Source organism: Mustela nivalis (assembly GCF_964662115.1).
Source record: "Mustela nivalis genome assembly, chromosome: 2".
NCBI lineage: Eukaryota > Metazoa > Chordata > Mammalia > Carnivora > Mustelidae > Mustela > Mustela nivalis.
In genome coordinates, this window is record NC_139021.1 from 157,894,242 (window position 1) to 157,909,379 (window position 15,138).

At 38.8% G+C, this 15,138-nt stretch overlaps 1 protein-coding gene and 1 long non-coding RNA gene across 4 annotated transcripts in view; one reads left to right on the forward strand and one right to left on the reverse strand.

Moving 5' to 3' along the window:
- Positions 1-15,138, reverse strand: part of HPSE2 (heparanase 2 (inactive)) — a 713,430-nt gene that overhangs the window by 119,476 nt on the left and 578,816 nt on the right. The window lies entirely within an intron of this gene.
- The window catches only part of LOC309860311, a 28,130-nt gene continuing 14,689 nt past the window's right edge, over positions 1,698-15,138 (forward strand). For both annotated transcript variants that reach the window (XR_014309306.1, XR_014309307.1), the window contains exons 1-2: positions 1,698-1,895; positions 10,801-10,904. This is a non-coding gene — a long non-coding RNA (uncharacterized lncRNA). The remainder of the gene's footprint in view (positions 1,896-10,800; positions 10,905-15,138) is intronic.

The following is a 15,138-nucleotide window of genomic DNA, read 5'->3' on the forward strand; positions in this document are numbered from 1 at the left end:
CGAAGCAGAAAGAAAAGGAGATTTTAGGGTTAGAATTCAAATGTGTGCAGATCGGACTTAAGTGTACTTGACAACCAGTTCAAAAAAGCAATTCATGATTTGTAAGCAGTCAATAATCCTGGAATTTCCCATTAATTGAATGTTATATGTATGAAGTGCTGAATAAAATACTGAGAATGAATGAGTTTTAAAGCACCTTAATTTAAAGCTGAGGAACACAAGAACAACAAAGTAAATCAAGTGTTGGGCTCTCCCTGTAGAATGTCTTCCCTCTGCTCCACCCTGCCTCCCACACGTCTATGTGAATCACTGCCTGGGGAAGTCCTGAAGCCCTTCAAACTCAGTTTGATGTCACCTCCTGCAGAGAGTTCCTCCCCATCCATACAGAGTGATTTGCCTCTTCCTGGTGCTCCTGAAGCTCTCTGCGCATTCTTATACGATGTTACTAACCACACTAATTATAATAAGTTGCTTAAGTGTCTGCCTTTGCCACAAGACTGAGAGATCTCTGAGGGCAGAAACGAGAATTTATCCAACTTTGTAATCCACTACTTAGCACAGTGCCTGGAATATAAGAAAAACTGAGTGAAGAACAAGAAAAAATGGGGCAAGAAAGTCAGAAAGGCAGGCGGGCAGGAAGGAAAGACAATAAATGGATAGTTTGATGGAATATTTCAGTTTTTCAAATAAATGTCAGATTCCTAACATATGAGGAAATTATATAAAATGTCTTTAGAATTCCTAATGATTCAGATTATAGGGTCAACTGGTCTTGTTTTATATATATATATAAATGTATATATGTATATATTTCTCTTATATGTATATATATACACATATATGTGTATATTTCTCTTATATGTATATATGTATATATTTATATATATGTATATATGTAGATCTTTCTCTTATATTTCTTTTTTAATTTATTTACTTGACAGACAGAGATCCCAAGCAGGCAGAAAGGCAGGCAGAGAGAGAGGAAGGGAAGCAGGCTCCCTGCCGAGCAGAGCCTGATGTGGGGCTTTATCCCAGAGAGCCCGATGTGGGGCTGGGTCCCAGGACCCTGGGATCATGACCCCAGCCGAAGGCAGAGGCTTTAACCTACTGAGCCACCCAGGTGCCCCATATTCCTCTTATATTTCATACCACCTCTTTGTTGAAACAGAGGTGAACTCAGACAATATGCCATTATCAGTTACAGTTTCAAATGCTTTCATAGAATACTGTTATAATTATTTGCTTGTTATTATTCATCTTTTTGTGTCCCATTTTTTTTATATTAAAAGATTTTCAACACTTAAAAACAAAATGTGTTTTGGATGCCCCATGAGCTCACCATCTGGCTGTAAGTAGTTTATAAAATTTAGTTTTTTCTTCTCAAAAAATAAAATCAATTTTTACCTTGAGAAATCTACTTTAACTTAATTGCAAATTAGTGTGGGCTTTAGAGCCTCCATGAGCTCAGAGGTGTAATATAAATTAACTTTTCAATTCTAGTTCTAGGATTATATTAAAAACTTTTAGCAAATTTAGATTTAAATGATAGAATTTTTTTACTCTTAAGTTTACCTATTTTATTCAGAGTAACGATAGTTGTTAGAACATATACACAATCAGTTACCATGGATGCAGCTAAATCTACACAGAATTTGTGACATAACTTCAGTGGAGTTCCATGTGCAGGGTGGGGGGGGCAGTCTGTCTTGGATACAGGCATTGAGGGGGTACATTACGTGCAGAGATTTAAAAAACAATAATAAAACTGACTAAAAGTCAGTCTGCTTTTTATTACCACCATGTGCCAACAATTCTAAACATTGCCAGTGATAAAATACTCCTCCTTGAAAAAGTTTTTTGTTGGTCTAACTTCCAAACAACTACAGTGGTTACTGGTAAGTTTTAATAATATATGTGTAAGCTTCAAATTAGCACATTTTCAGAACATATCTGTTCATTAAAAACTGTATTCTACATGGACCTTAATTCTGAGAACTCCCAGTTATTCAGTGGGTCCCCTACACACATGGAGTTGGCTACACATGTTCCTTTCTAGAATAACTTTGTAACAATTCAAGCTGCTCGCCACTGTGGGAGCTCTCTTTCCAGCCTGTGCTTCCCATATCACACCCAGTGGTACTGAATATACCTACATTTAAACCACCAGCTCTATATAAATAGTGATTGCTTGGTGACCTTAAGAATGATACAACAGAACTAGGGTTATTTTCAATTCTGCCATTTTATGTGACCACTTGGAGATTTTGTGTTTGAAACTGAAACATTAAAACAGAATACCACTTATGAGGTACACTATTCTTGTTTGACAAATGCAAATTCTAGCTCATACTAAAATCTGTTACTGAATTTGAACACTCTCTTTGAATAGAAACATCTTGAAAATAGAAATGTATTCACTCTTAAATTGTCAACTGTTTTAATACTAAAAAAGGAGTCAAGAAAATAATGCTATTACTGATTATCACTACAAAAAGCTATCACTTTGAGGAAAGGGAATGTTAAAAACTGATCTCCTTCTGAGTGCCAAATGCACTGAGGCTACCCCTGCGTGACTTGGCCTCTGTTAGGGCAAAGCCAGGCAGGGTCTGAAGCAGGCCAGGTCCACGCCGCTAGAGCATCACAACAGGGGCGTTTCCGCTCTCCAGTCTTGTTCTTTCCCAGTCCCCGATGTGTTCTGCACCAGCCACAAATGCCTTTCCTGGAATTTTGCTCTCAGCGATCAGTTCTTTTATCATCAATGTATTCTTTAATACTATGACTCTTACTGTGACTTTATGGGAACATTAAAAAAAAAAAAAACAACAGCTTTATGGAGACCTAGTTTACATATCACACAACTTGCCCATTTAAAGTGTACCATCCAGTGGTTTTTAGTATATTCACAGAGCTGTGCTACCATCACCACACTCAATTTTAGAACATTTTCAACACGCCCCCAAAAGGAACCCCTATGACTGTTAGTAGTTATTCCTCATTCCCCTCACTTACCCCTCCCTCCCACCAGCCAGCCTCAGGCAGTCACTTTTCTACTTTTTGTGTCTATCTGCTTGTCTATTCTGGACATTTCATATAAATGTAATCATATGATATGTGGTCTTTTGTGACTGGCTTCTTTCACTTAGCTTCATGTTTTCCAGCGTCACCTATGTTGTAGTACGTACGATAATTTGTTTCCTTTGTTGCCAAACAATATTCCATTGCACTGACAAATCACATTTTATTTATCCATTCATCGGTTGATGGACATTTCGGTTGTTTCCACTTTTTAGCTAGTGTGAGTAATACTGCTATGAACATCCATGTACAAGCTTTTGTGTGGACATATGTTTTTAATTCTCTTGGGTGTATATCTAGGAGTGGAAATGCAGGGGCATATGGTAACTCCATGTTTAACATTTTCCAAAACAGCTTTCTAAAGTGGCTGCACCATTTTACATTCCCACCAGCAATGTATGAGGGTTCCAATTTCTTCACATTTTAACAGAAGCCTTTGAAAGCAGAGAGGAAAAGGAGTGTGGAGAGAGAGAGAGAGAGAATGCTTACCAAGCAGCAGGCTAGGCAAAATCAACTAGTTCCAAAACCTGGGCAGTTTTCACTGTGCTACCCTAAAGACCAAAAGCCTTTACTGGAATGAATCTTCAGCCATGTAAGGACAGAAATAAGGAATTGGTAGTTGGGTGGTATGAACCCAAACCATCTATACTTACACAGAACTTTACTATGCTACTGTCTTCTTCAATATAACTTTACTACTTCACAAAATTCTTGCCCAACTATGATAGATATGGAAATAATTTAATTATGTATTCCAGGAACTTGCTGGGAGGCCCACCAACCCTTTGATGGATAATAGCAAAGAACAGTTTACACCCCAAGGCTCCTTTGAACCCCTCACCTCAAAATCCCCACCTGGCTGTCCAGCAATATTAACCTATTTTATCATGATTCCTACCAAATTCTAACCAAATTCACATGCTGTATACAGTATTGTTTCTTTACCAGAAGAACTAAACATGTTTGCCTTATCAACCAAGTTGCTTTGGGGATATCCTGGAAAGTTAGTGTTCAAGATATTTAGTGGATATTTGTGAAAGGAAGCCAGCAGCCCCAAGCACTTATCTAGACAGGTGTCTTGCCTTCCTACCTAAAAGACCAGACCTGCACAGGGATGAGTAATAGAAGGTTCCTGTGTTACAAAGGAGAGTATAAAAAAGAAAGTCACAAAATATTGTGGTTGTAAAATGAGAAAGACAAAGACAGAAAACAGAATTTAAATATTCTATAAGAATACAAGTTCTTCTAGAGGTTTCTAATAATTTAATGACCCAATCACTTAAGAAAACCATTGCAGTTTGGTCTGTTGCTACCAGATGGTGGTAGTGTGACAAAGCCTTGACCAGAATGCCTTAAGTCACATGGTTTGCTCTGAATCTTGGGTTGCTCCATGGAAAGTTATCATCAGCAAGAAAGGTGCCAAATTATACCACAAGCACTTCTTTGTTTTAAAAAGTTGTTCTAAAGTAGTTTCTTTGAAAGAGAATGATTGCCTGATGTTTATTTGATGCAGAATGTTTTATATTATAGGTATATTTTTGGTAAGTGACAATTTGTTAATGATTAAATGAGGAGGGCACAGGCAGCCTCCACCCTGGGAAAAGGACATACCTTTGCCTTTGGCTTTATTTCCCCTCCTCTCCCTTCACCCTAAGGCCAGCTCAGTGACATAGCATGTAGTAGTATCATTATTAACCCAAGGTGTTTGAGGGCCTCAATTGTCTTTTCTACCTCCCCAGTCTCAAAGATTCTCCCTCTTTTCTATACAAATCAAAAGCAAAAGAGGGGGTTTGGGAGAAGGGGGTGGGATTATGGACATTGGGGAGGGTATGTGCTTTGGTGAGTGCTGTGAAGTGTGTAAACCTGGTGATTCACAGACCTGTACCCCTGGGGATAAAAATAAATGTTTATAAAAAATAAAAAATTTAAAAAAAAATTTAAAAAAGCAAAAGAGAGCAGTATGTTCCCAGGAACCTAAGAATCTCTTCTTAGGCTTTGCTTTCTGCAGAAGAATGTTTGACTGTCACCACAACTTTTTTTTTTTTTTTTTTTTTTGGTCTTTCACAGAAACGATTTACTTTATAGACTTGGGAATGAGTATAATTTCATTTATAAGTTCTCACCTATTTTTCTTACTATTATTTTACTTGAAATAACTGGAGATAAAGGATTGGGAAAAGTCAGAAATTTTCTAAAAAATACATTTCTTTCTTTTTCAAAAAAATATTTTATTTATTTATTTATTTATTTATTTGAGAGAGTGGGTGTGGGGTGGGGGAGGGGCAGAGGAAGAGGGAGATGCAGACTCCCCATGGAGCAGAGAGCCAGACCTGGGGATCCATCCCAGAATCCTGAGATCATGACCTGAGCGAAGGCAGACACTTAACCAACTGAGCCACCCAGGCAATCCTAAAAATACATTTCTCAAAGGAGACAGGCACATCTCAATATAGGAGTGTATTTTTCAAACTAAAAACAGCCTCATTCTTTTCTCACTTTCCTTCTGAGAAACTTGTGATGAGGCTCAATTGCTTAAAAGACCTTTGTAGAAGAAGAAAAGAATTTTCCCTCTTTCCTCTTAGGTTCTGTTTCTGAAGTCTGTGAAATTAGGCTGATAAAAAAGAGACAGATTACCAGGAGAAGTGGCATATAAATTTTATTTGCTGTTAATATTTTAATTTTTACATGCATAGAGATATTCATAGGAAAGAAGAAAAGACCCAAAGAAGCAGTGAGATTCAGAGGTTACTTACCATTTTAACAAAGGGTGATTGATAGATTTGTGAAGTGGCAAGACTAAGGAAAAGGATATTGGGACTCTAGGAGTGGTAAACTGTGGGCAGGTAAATCTGTAGGGGAAACTATTATATCTAATAGAAGGTAAGGGTTATTTTAGTAAGGTTTGTTTGTGCCAACCTGTCTTGGTGCTGACTTTCTGTCTCCAGTGATGAGCATAGTTTTTCATCCTTCTGGTATGGAAGTGGGGAGGAGAATCCTTCAAAAAGAGAAATTATGTCCTGCTTTTAGGCCAATGGGGGAGGCGGACAGTTCTTTCTGTGTTTTACTGCCTCTTAACTGCCTTCAGCCCCAAACAAGTGGCATATTTTGGGGTAGCATATTCTGATTCCCTTAGTCCTCATTTCTTACCTACTTACATAGAAAAAGCTTTTCTAATTTTTAATCAAGTTTATGGCAGCTTCCTTCAAAAGAAGAGAATTCACCATAGATAACAAAAAAGGCAATTGGATGCTGTTTATTATCAGTCACATCTCTGTTATGGAATAGTGAGGTAGAGGATTCGTGTATAATAACATTGCCAGCTCCATGCCTCAATATTCATCATGCACACCTTAGCTGCCCACACTGGTCACTGTTTCCAAATGCATCATATTTGGATATGCTTCTCATCTTAGGAGTCATGTCCTCTCTTTGGAGTGTTCCTTTCTCTTCACCACCAGCAGCTCTGTCTCATGATCACACATGTCTAGTGTAAACCTCATCAGTAAGGTGTGGTTCTGGAGTCCCAATGTCACTTGGGAATGCCACTATCACATATTCATCATACATCTCTACCAGTATGTTCCCAGTATTTAAAAAAGACTACTTCCTTTTTAACTTAAATAATTATATACATTGGAAACTTTGTATCAAACTATGTAAATTTTTTAAAAAGCATCATTTTCTAGAGTGAGGAAGTAACCATAAAAATAAGTACTATGAAAAAATACATTATTAAAGTCTAGCTAGAAAGCTACCAAAAACACTGAGCCTGAGGCTCTTTGTAAAATAGGAGATCGGCAAGATTTAAGAAGGGTGTGGACATATTCCATCAAACTGAAATTTTCTCTTAGACTTTAACAGAACAGTGACATGAGAATAATTCCTCCACTGTGGGATTCAGTGTTATGTAATCTCATACCATGCTTTTATTCTTAATCATCTTCACAGAACACCTAGAGGTGTTCTAGGGAGAGGACTCTAGGGAGAGGACCCCCTTACCTGCTGCCTGCCCCACACTTTGGGATATACTGGTACAGAACAGTGGTAGGCTTTGGAGCCAGACTATGCTGGGCTCAAATCAGAGCTGTGCTATTTATAAGTTTGGCTTTGGACAAGTCATTTGATCTCTGTAAGCTGCGCTTTCTACTCCTTCTTTTTTTTTTTTTTTTTTAATTTTTTATTTTTTATAAACATATATTTTTATCCCCAGGGGTACAGGTCTGTGAATCACCAGGTTTATACACTTCACAGCACTCACCAAAGCACATACCCTCCCCAATGTCCATAATCCCACCCCCTTCTCCCAAACCCCCTCCCCCCAGCAACCCTCAGTTTGTTTTGTGAGATTAAGAGTCACTTATGGTTTGTCTCCCTCCCAATCCCATCTTGTTTCATTTATTCTTCTCCTACCCACTTAAGCCTCCATGTTGCATCACCACTTCCTCATATCAGGGAGATCATATGATAGTTGTCTTTCTCTGCTTGACTTATTTCGCTAAGCATGATACGCTCTAGTTCCATCCATGTTGTCGCAAATGGCAAGATTTCATTTCTTTTGATGGCTGCATAGTATTCCATTGTGTATATATACCACATCTTCTTGATCCATTCATCTGTTGATGGACATCTAGGTTCTTTCCATAGTTTGGCTATTGTGGACATTGCTGCTATAAACATTCGGGTGCATGTGCCCCTTTGGATCACTACATTTGTATCTTTAGGGTAAATACCCAATGGTGCAATTGCTGGGTCATAGGGCAGTTCTATTTTCAACATTTTGAGGAACCTCCATGCTGTTTTCCAGAGTGGCTGCACCAGTTTGCATTCCCACCAACAGTGTAGGAGGGTTCCCCTTTCTCCGCATCCTCGCCAGCATCTGTCATTTCCTGACTTGTTGATTTTAGCCATTCTGACTGGTGTGAGGTGATATCTTTCTTAAGAAAAGATCTATCTCAGTGGATATTATAGACTGAATGTTTCCATCCCTCCTCAAAATTCATGTGTTGAATCCTCAACCCCAAAGGGAATAGTATTTGGAGGTGGGCCTTTGGGAAATGATTTGGTCATAAGCATGGAGCCTTTCAGAATGGGATTAGTGCCCTTGGAAAAGAGACCTCAGAGAGATCCCTCACACCTTCCTCTATGGGAAGACACAAAGAAAAGGCAGCCATCTATGAACCAGGAAGTAGGTCTCACCAAATCTGATACCAAACCTGCTAGTACCTTAAACTGGGTCTTTTAGCCTCCAGAAGTGTGAGAAATTAATGTATGTTGTTTATAAGCTAGCTAGTCTATGGTACTTTTGTTCTAGTACCTGAAGGATAAAGATGGTAGGAGACTTTGAAGATTTGAAATACTGTATATAGAGAGTGGCTAGCACATGATAGGGCTATGTGAACCATAGCTTATATTAATGTTATTTTTATCATCATTATCATCCTCCCAGGTATAAACCAAATGTCATTCCCTCTGCAGAAATGCCACTTTCTTCCTTGAAATTTCAAAACTCTGAACATACTCATAGGATAATTTGTTTTGTATCTGTCTCACTTGCTGCTTGGTGAGTTCTTCAAAGGCAGAGCCTCTTCTCAAGCCAGCCAAGCTGACATGAATTAAAAGCCTGCGATGTTCAAAGTCTCTTGAACCATATCATTTTTTTTAGAACAAATTTGCAAATTTGGTTATTGAGAGACAGAATCCTCAAGATGGGTTATGGCCATATCATTAGAATAGTTGCTCAGAAAACAGCCTTTCACATGCTAAATAGAGTACCAGGTATATTTTTCCACTTTGTAAATTAAGAGATATTTAAGGCCAGAGAATTTTCCACTATGGCCTTAGTATGTCCTTGTCTCCCACAGCTGTTCTTCTCTACTCTTAATAAAATCAAATTGCCCAAACAACGGCTGCTAACTCACATGTACAATTCCTCCCTCTTCTGAGAACTGTCTTGATCCAGCTATTCCCGAAACCAGTTGAACTTCAGCTAACCCCTTCTGCTAAAAGCCCTATTAAAATCTTCTGTCCTGCTTCCCCCAAGTTAGAACACTCCTTCAGAACATTTTCTTGCCTGGTATTTTTGAATAAAGCCTTATGATAACAGGCTTTGGTTGATTTTTCTTCACTACAGAAGGCAGTAGAGTATAATGAGAATGATTATTTTAAAATCTTAAACCAATGTATTTAAATTTTTTTATTATAAAATATTTCACTGAAACAAAAGAATACATGAAATAACCAATTTAGTTTTTATTCTCTGTAACCAATTTTAGCTTTCATTCTCTGTAAATCTTGTTGCCCTTCAGCTCCTTTTATATTGAATCAAGAACATTCAAGCTTCTTTAGAAAGTCAGAAACCACGTAGACTAGAAGGGTCAGTGCTCAGTTTTGAGTTTCAATAGCCTAAAAAACATTAGTGAGGCAAAGTCTTGGAAAACAGATTTTGTTCAGTAGTCCACTCCACTCCTTCAAATTCTTAAAACTTTTCTTATCTAGCAAAGCTCAGCAAGGTGAACATAAAGTTCCACTAGAGGCCTTACTGTAGAGAAGATTGAGGATATGACAGAGAAGGTTCTGAGGGAATGAGACCAGGGTTTGGAAGTTGCCTGGATCACAGAAAAGAGACCCAGTTCATCCCTCTAGTTCTCAGGCCGGGAAGAAGGGGGGACTGAAAGAAGAGCATACATGTGTTCCACTTCCATATGGAACTCCGGGGTGGGGGGAACCTCACATACCAATACAGATGGCAGTACTGTGACACAGAAATGGTGGCTTGGTGTGATTCTGCAAAGGGAAAGCCTGAGTCAATGTCACCCATCTGCCATGGCCTCCACTTGGCTATAGAAGATCCATGAATTTCCAAGGGTTCTGTAACACCACACAGAACTGCTGAGGGGACTGGTGTTCTGGAATAATCTTGGTGATAGTACATCCCAGAGTATGGCAGGCTTAGCATGGAGCAATGGTAATGCCAATGCTCAACAGTTGCTGCCAATATGAAGCCAAGAAGACCTGGCAGTGGCCACTATACCTCAGTAAATACCAGGAGTGTGTCGAGTAATTAAGGGGTGATGACTGAGTGAAGGTCACTGAGTAACCCAATGGCAGCACAGGACCCATGCAGCCCCTCCTCATTACTAGCATATAATGTCAGCACCCCATTGTACCCAGATGGCATCTAGGAGGAAGAAAAGAAGGAGAATGCGATCAAAACTCTGAAAAGTCGGGGCGCCTGGGTGGCTCAGTGGGTTAAAGCCTCTGCCTTCGGCTCAGGTCATGATCCCAGCGTCCTGGGATCGAGCCCCATATCGGGCTCTCTGCTCAGCAGGGAGCCTGTTTCCCCCTCTCTCTCTGCCTGCCTCTCTGCTTACTTGTAATCTCTGTCTGTCAAATAAATAAATAAAATCTTTTAAAAAAAAAAAACTCTGAAAAGTCTGTGAAATTAACAAGAAAAGACGACTGAGCTACCTTTAACCAGCAAGTTGATTTCTGTTGTTGTTCTGTTACTCCCAAACATGGTTAGGGGTCAGGGGAATAGGTTAGTGAAATAAATTTTGTTTTTTGTTTTGTTTTTTTAAACTATCTGAGTTGTATAGTATACATTCAAGCCCTCCAGTTAAAATAGCATAGTGGTTAAGACAAGTGATCTGGGGTCAGGTTTGGGCTTCAAATCCTGGATCACTTTTAGCAGGAGTTGAAATCCTTTTCTTTTGGGTTTTCACCCAGGGGTGCAGCTCTGTGCCTTACAAGAAATCTATGCTTTATGGAAGAATCTACACTCTCTTAATGTGACTACCTCTCAGACATCAGAAGACAACCTTACATCACCTGTGAGTCTGCTATTCTTTCTCCTACTCTCCCAGAACCTCCCCCCATGCTCATATCATCTGATTCACAGTCCCTTGCACTGCTCTCTGCTGAAGTGTTTTCCCTTTGCACCACATTCATTCCACACTGGTGCACATCACTGCTTCACATGACTTCTCTTTCATCCTCAGTTTTGATTGGAATGGTTCTTTTCATTCCCCTGAAATCCTCATCTTTGACTCAAACCCCTTATAGAATGACTGCAGAATTTAGTTGGCCTGTCAAGAGAAAGAGTTCTGGCAGTTGTGACTCAACTACCCAGATGCTCACCATTTTCCCTTGTCTCCATTAAGTTGGTAAATTTAAACAAAGAGATGAACTGAATTAGGAGGTCAGCTGTGGGGTCCAAGTGCCCTGGTCAATCCTTCTCTACAAAGCAAGGGTAGAAAAATAGGAGAGGAAGGCCAGGGTCTGCATGTCCCAACACAAAACCCTACATCCTTTCCCCTTTCTCCTAATCAAAAAAGATGACTTTCCATTCTCTTCATTCCCTGATAAGAAGGAAGAAGCCACCATGCTGCTAATGGGTCTCTCTCATTATACTTCCAGGTGTCACATCATTTAAATAGTACACAATTTAAATATCACTCCCCCACTTTTTTTTTTTCACTCTTGGAATTCTCTTTGCAATTAATTGAAATCTGTACCCCAGGATTAGATATTCCCAGAATTAGATGCCAATTTCATTCTGATATAGCTTTTCCTTGACCATGGGACATGGTATTTATGATAAAGAAGTTTCTAAAATCAGTTCAGGGCACTGGTTAGAGAGTGTCCTGGAACCCGAATGCCTGCATTTGAATTCCAGCTCCTCCACTTATAACCAGTGGGCAAGTCACTTAATCCCTGTGCAACTGTATCTATCTACAAAATGGGGGTAATAATAAAGTCACCTCATAGTCCTATTGTGAGCATTAAATGAGTTACTAAAGTGCTTAGACCATCTACTCAATCAAATCATCAAGGACCTTGAATTATGTAGATAGATTTTCAACAAGCGATAGTCATCTTCTTTCCTTTAAAGTTATACCAATAAGCTATTAAGTTATTTAGATACAGGAAGAATACTGCATTAAGAGTCAGAAGAACCAGACTTGAGTCCCTGACATTGCCCCTGGATAGCAAATTTATTTGTCATTTCTGTGCTTCTGTTTCTTCATCTGTAAATGTGAGATAGTAACATTACCTGGTAGTGACTGAGAAGTTTATAGGACAATTTATAAGGAGCAGCATATGAACAGCAAAACATTGTACAAATGCAAAAGACTGTTATCATTATTAATTGTTATCATTTTTCTCACATTTCATTATACATCCAGAGACTTCTGTAAGATATCCTGCCACCTAGAAAGCAATAGATTACTTTCTTCAACTCTCTTTTCTAGACTCAAAGGAAACTTCTTTGCATTTCCTTGGTATTAGAGCATTTGGTATTTACTTCAATGTATTTGTAAAACACTGCATGGCCCAACTGCCAAGGTCAGAAGTTGCCTATAATGTCTACTTTAGTTTGGTCTATTCAAATGTCTGAGCTCTTCAAGAAGTATGTTAAAATGGCAAGGGAGAATAAAACACTTCTAGGAAGGTCTCCTGTGGCTTCAAAGACTGTGTCCTTTCCTAGGGAAGGAACTTGAGCTTCAATATATTTTGCTTTGGATCTCAGACTCCATCTTGCCACCGGACTCTGCTCAAAGACCACAGTCTTGACCTTTGTCATTTATTTCCTTGAATTATCTGCAGAAGTCATTCTAAAATGACTTTTATCCAAACCTTTTTCCACCAGTAAATCTTGATATAATCAAAAGCAAAGGTTTTGTTTATGCTGTCTGGGCAATGAGTAACATCTCATATTCCATAGTTAAGGACTATTGCATCCTCAAGAATAAGAATGACCTGCTTTATATCACATGAGCCATGCCAACTAGAAATCATCCTGAAAGTCTTATAGTCTTCATAACTTTATTGGGTTCTCACTCAAACAAAAATCTCTCTGTTTCTGATTATTTTGCCCCAGATGTACCTGGAGCATAATTTCAAGCTGAATCTCATTTTCTTATTTCCTGTCCATATTTCTAACTTCCCCAGACCCCCCTGGACAATTTATCTATTGCACTAATATTTGCAGTTAAAGAAGTATAGACTTGTTCCTTTTTTGTCTTTGGGCTCAGGAAATATCTCCAATAATTTTTCAATCATTTGTGGTCCACAGAGAGCCAAAACATGCCTTTTCTGGGGAAATCTAATCCACATGTTTATGATTAATTTATATGTAAGTCATTAAATTGGTGTTTCTAAGACATTTCATTTGGCAAGCTACCTCTCTTTCACCCTTCAAATCCCCTCTCAAGTCTTATTTGAGTTGGTATGGAACCACCACGACCAGATGCTTCTCAGAGCTAGAAAAACCCTGAATATATCTGAGATGCCATTCTGTAGAAACAGAACTACTCTTTGTAGTTGCTACACGGCTGCCTGAATGGTTGGTGACTTACAATATAGAGAATGATTAAAGAATTTATAATCAGTGTCTCCTTAGTCAGAGGCTGTAATTGTGCCTCAGTGGGGCATGCTTCTAATTGCTTATTCACCCCAAATCAAGCTCATTTCAATGTAATTCAGCAAATTTAATAATCTTTCCTTAGGTACCAATTATGTGCCAGGCACAATAAGTCATAATATTCCTTGCCTTCAGTTTTCTCATTATCTAAAAGGATGGACTGACCTGTATATTTATAACTATGATGGACAGCATTGTATAGTGAGGACCAATGATAACATATAATCAAAGTGCTACAAGAGAATGAGAGTAAGAGACTCTTACTGGAGACATTGGAGAAGGTGTCAATGAACATGGACTTTGAAGCAAAGTGTTGGGTGTGTTGATGGTAATAATGAGTAGGGGGTGATTCCAGTAGAAGACATGCCAGGAGTACCAGGAGTACCTGGTTAGAAACAGGACGAGAAAAATAGGGCAAGTCCAAATTATGGGAAGCCTTGAATGCTGTGCTTAGGAATTCAGGGCAGTATGTAACCAATAAGGATTCAACAAAGGTTTTTGGAGAAGGAAGATGACATGATCATGATTCTACTGATATTGTGGAAGACATAATGGAAGTGGGAGAAACTACAAGCAAGAGAAACATGAGGAGGCTACTGTGATGATCCAGTTGAGCTAAAGAGGTTTCAAACGATAAGAGACCAATGACAGCGGATGGCTTAGCTTTGAGACACACTGCTGAGACAGATTCCAAAAGGCTTAGAGATGAGCAAAATATCAAAATTAGGTGGGCTGTCAGTGATCTCCTGGTAAATTACCAAAACTCTTTGGACCCTTGTTTCCTCATCAGTAGAAAGATAGTCTTCCCATTTGTTTTAAGGGTTAAAAAACATGGTATGAAATGATCTATTTCTGGGCATATAGCAGGCTTTTGCTTCATGGTAGCTCAGAAGATGAAAATAATAATGAGGTGTATGAACTAGGATTTCTTGAACAATTCAACACCCATGCTACTGGGTCTCTGAACCTTTCTTCTCCTCTCCCATGAAGGAGAGAAACATTTGAGTTGAAAGAGATTGTGAAATGTTGGGTGCACAAACTTTAGTAATCCCTCTCTTCCTCAAATGTAGTAGACACTCAATAAAGTTTTGTTGACTAAAAGTGGGACTGCGTGTGTGAGTGCATGATTGGTGTTCTTCTGTAGCCCATAGTTGCCTTCCTCAATATCTCTATCCAGCAAAAAGCCCAGCTATCGTTCAAGGTCTGTCTCACAGATCAAACCACTTTTAGCGCTTTTCTTTAACTCTTCTAAGTGAATGTTTTCTCTCCTGCTCTTAAATCTCATTAACATTTTATCTATATCCCATTATACATTTAGTAGGCATGCTGTTATCTATAAATACTTAGTCTTTTGCAAACTTGTCATATTTCCCTTTCTAAAATATAAGTTCTTTGAAAGTAGGAACTTGATACACTGATCTTCTACCTCCTCTAGCAACCAATCCACTGTCAGTACCTAATAGACACTCAAAAATTTTCTGCTGAATTGGGTTGTCTCAAACCAGGATAGGGAATCACTAGCCTAATGTGCTAATTACCCACAGATGGTCTTAAAGGTGTTTCTGATTATTACTTAGCAATTCAGCTTCCCTTTAGGAAACAGCCTTTTTGCTAATGATTGCTTTAACTACCACACATCT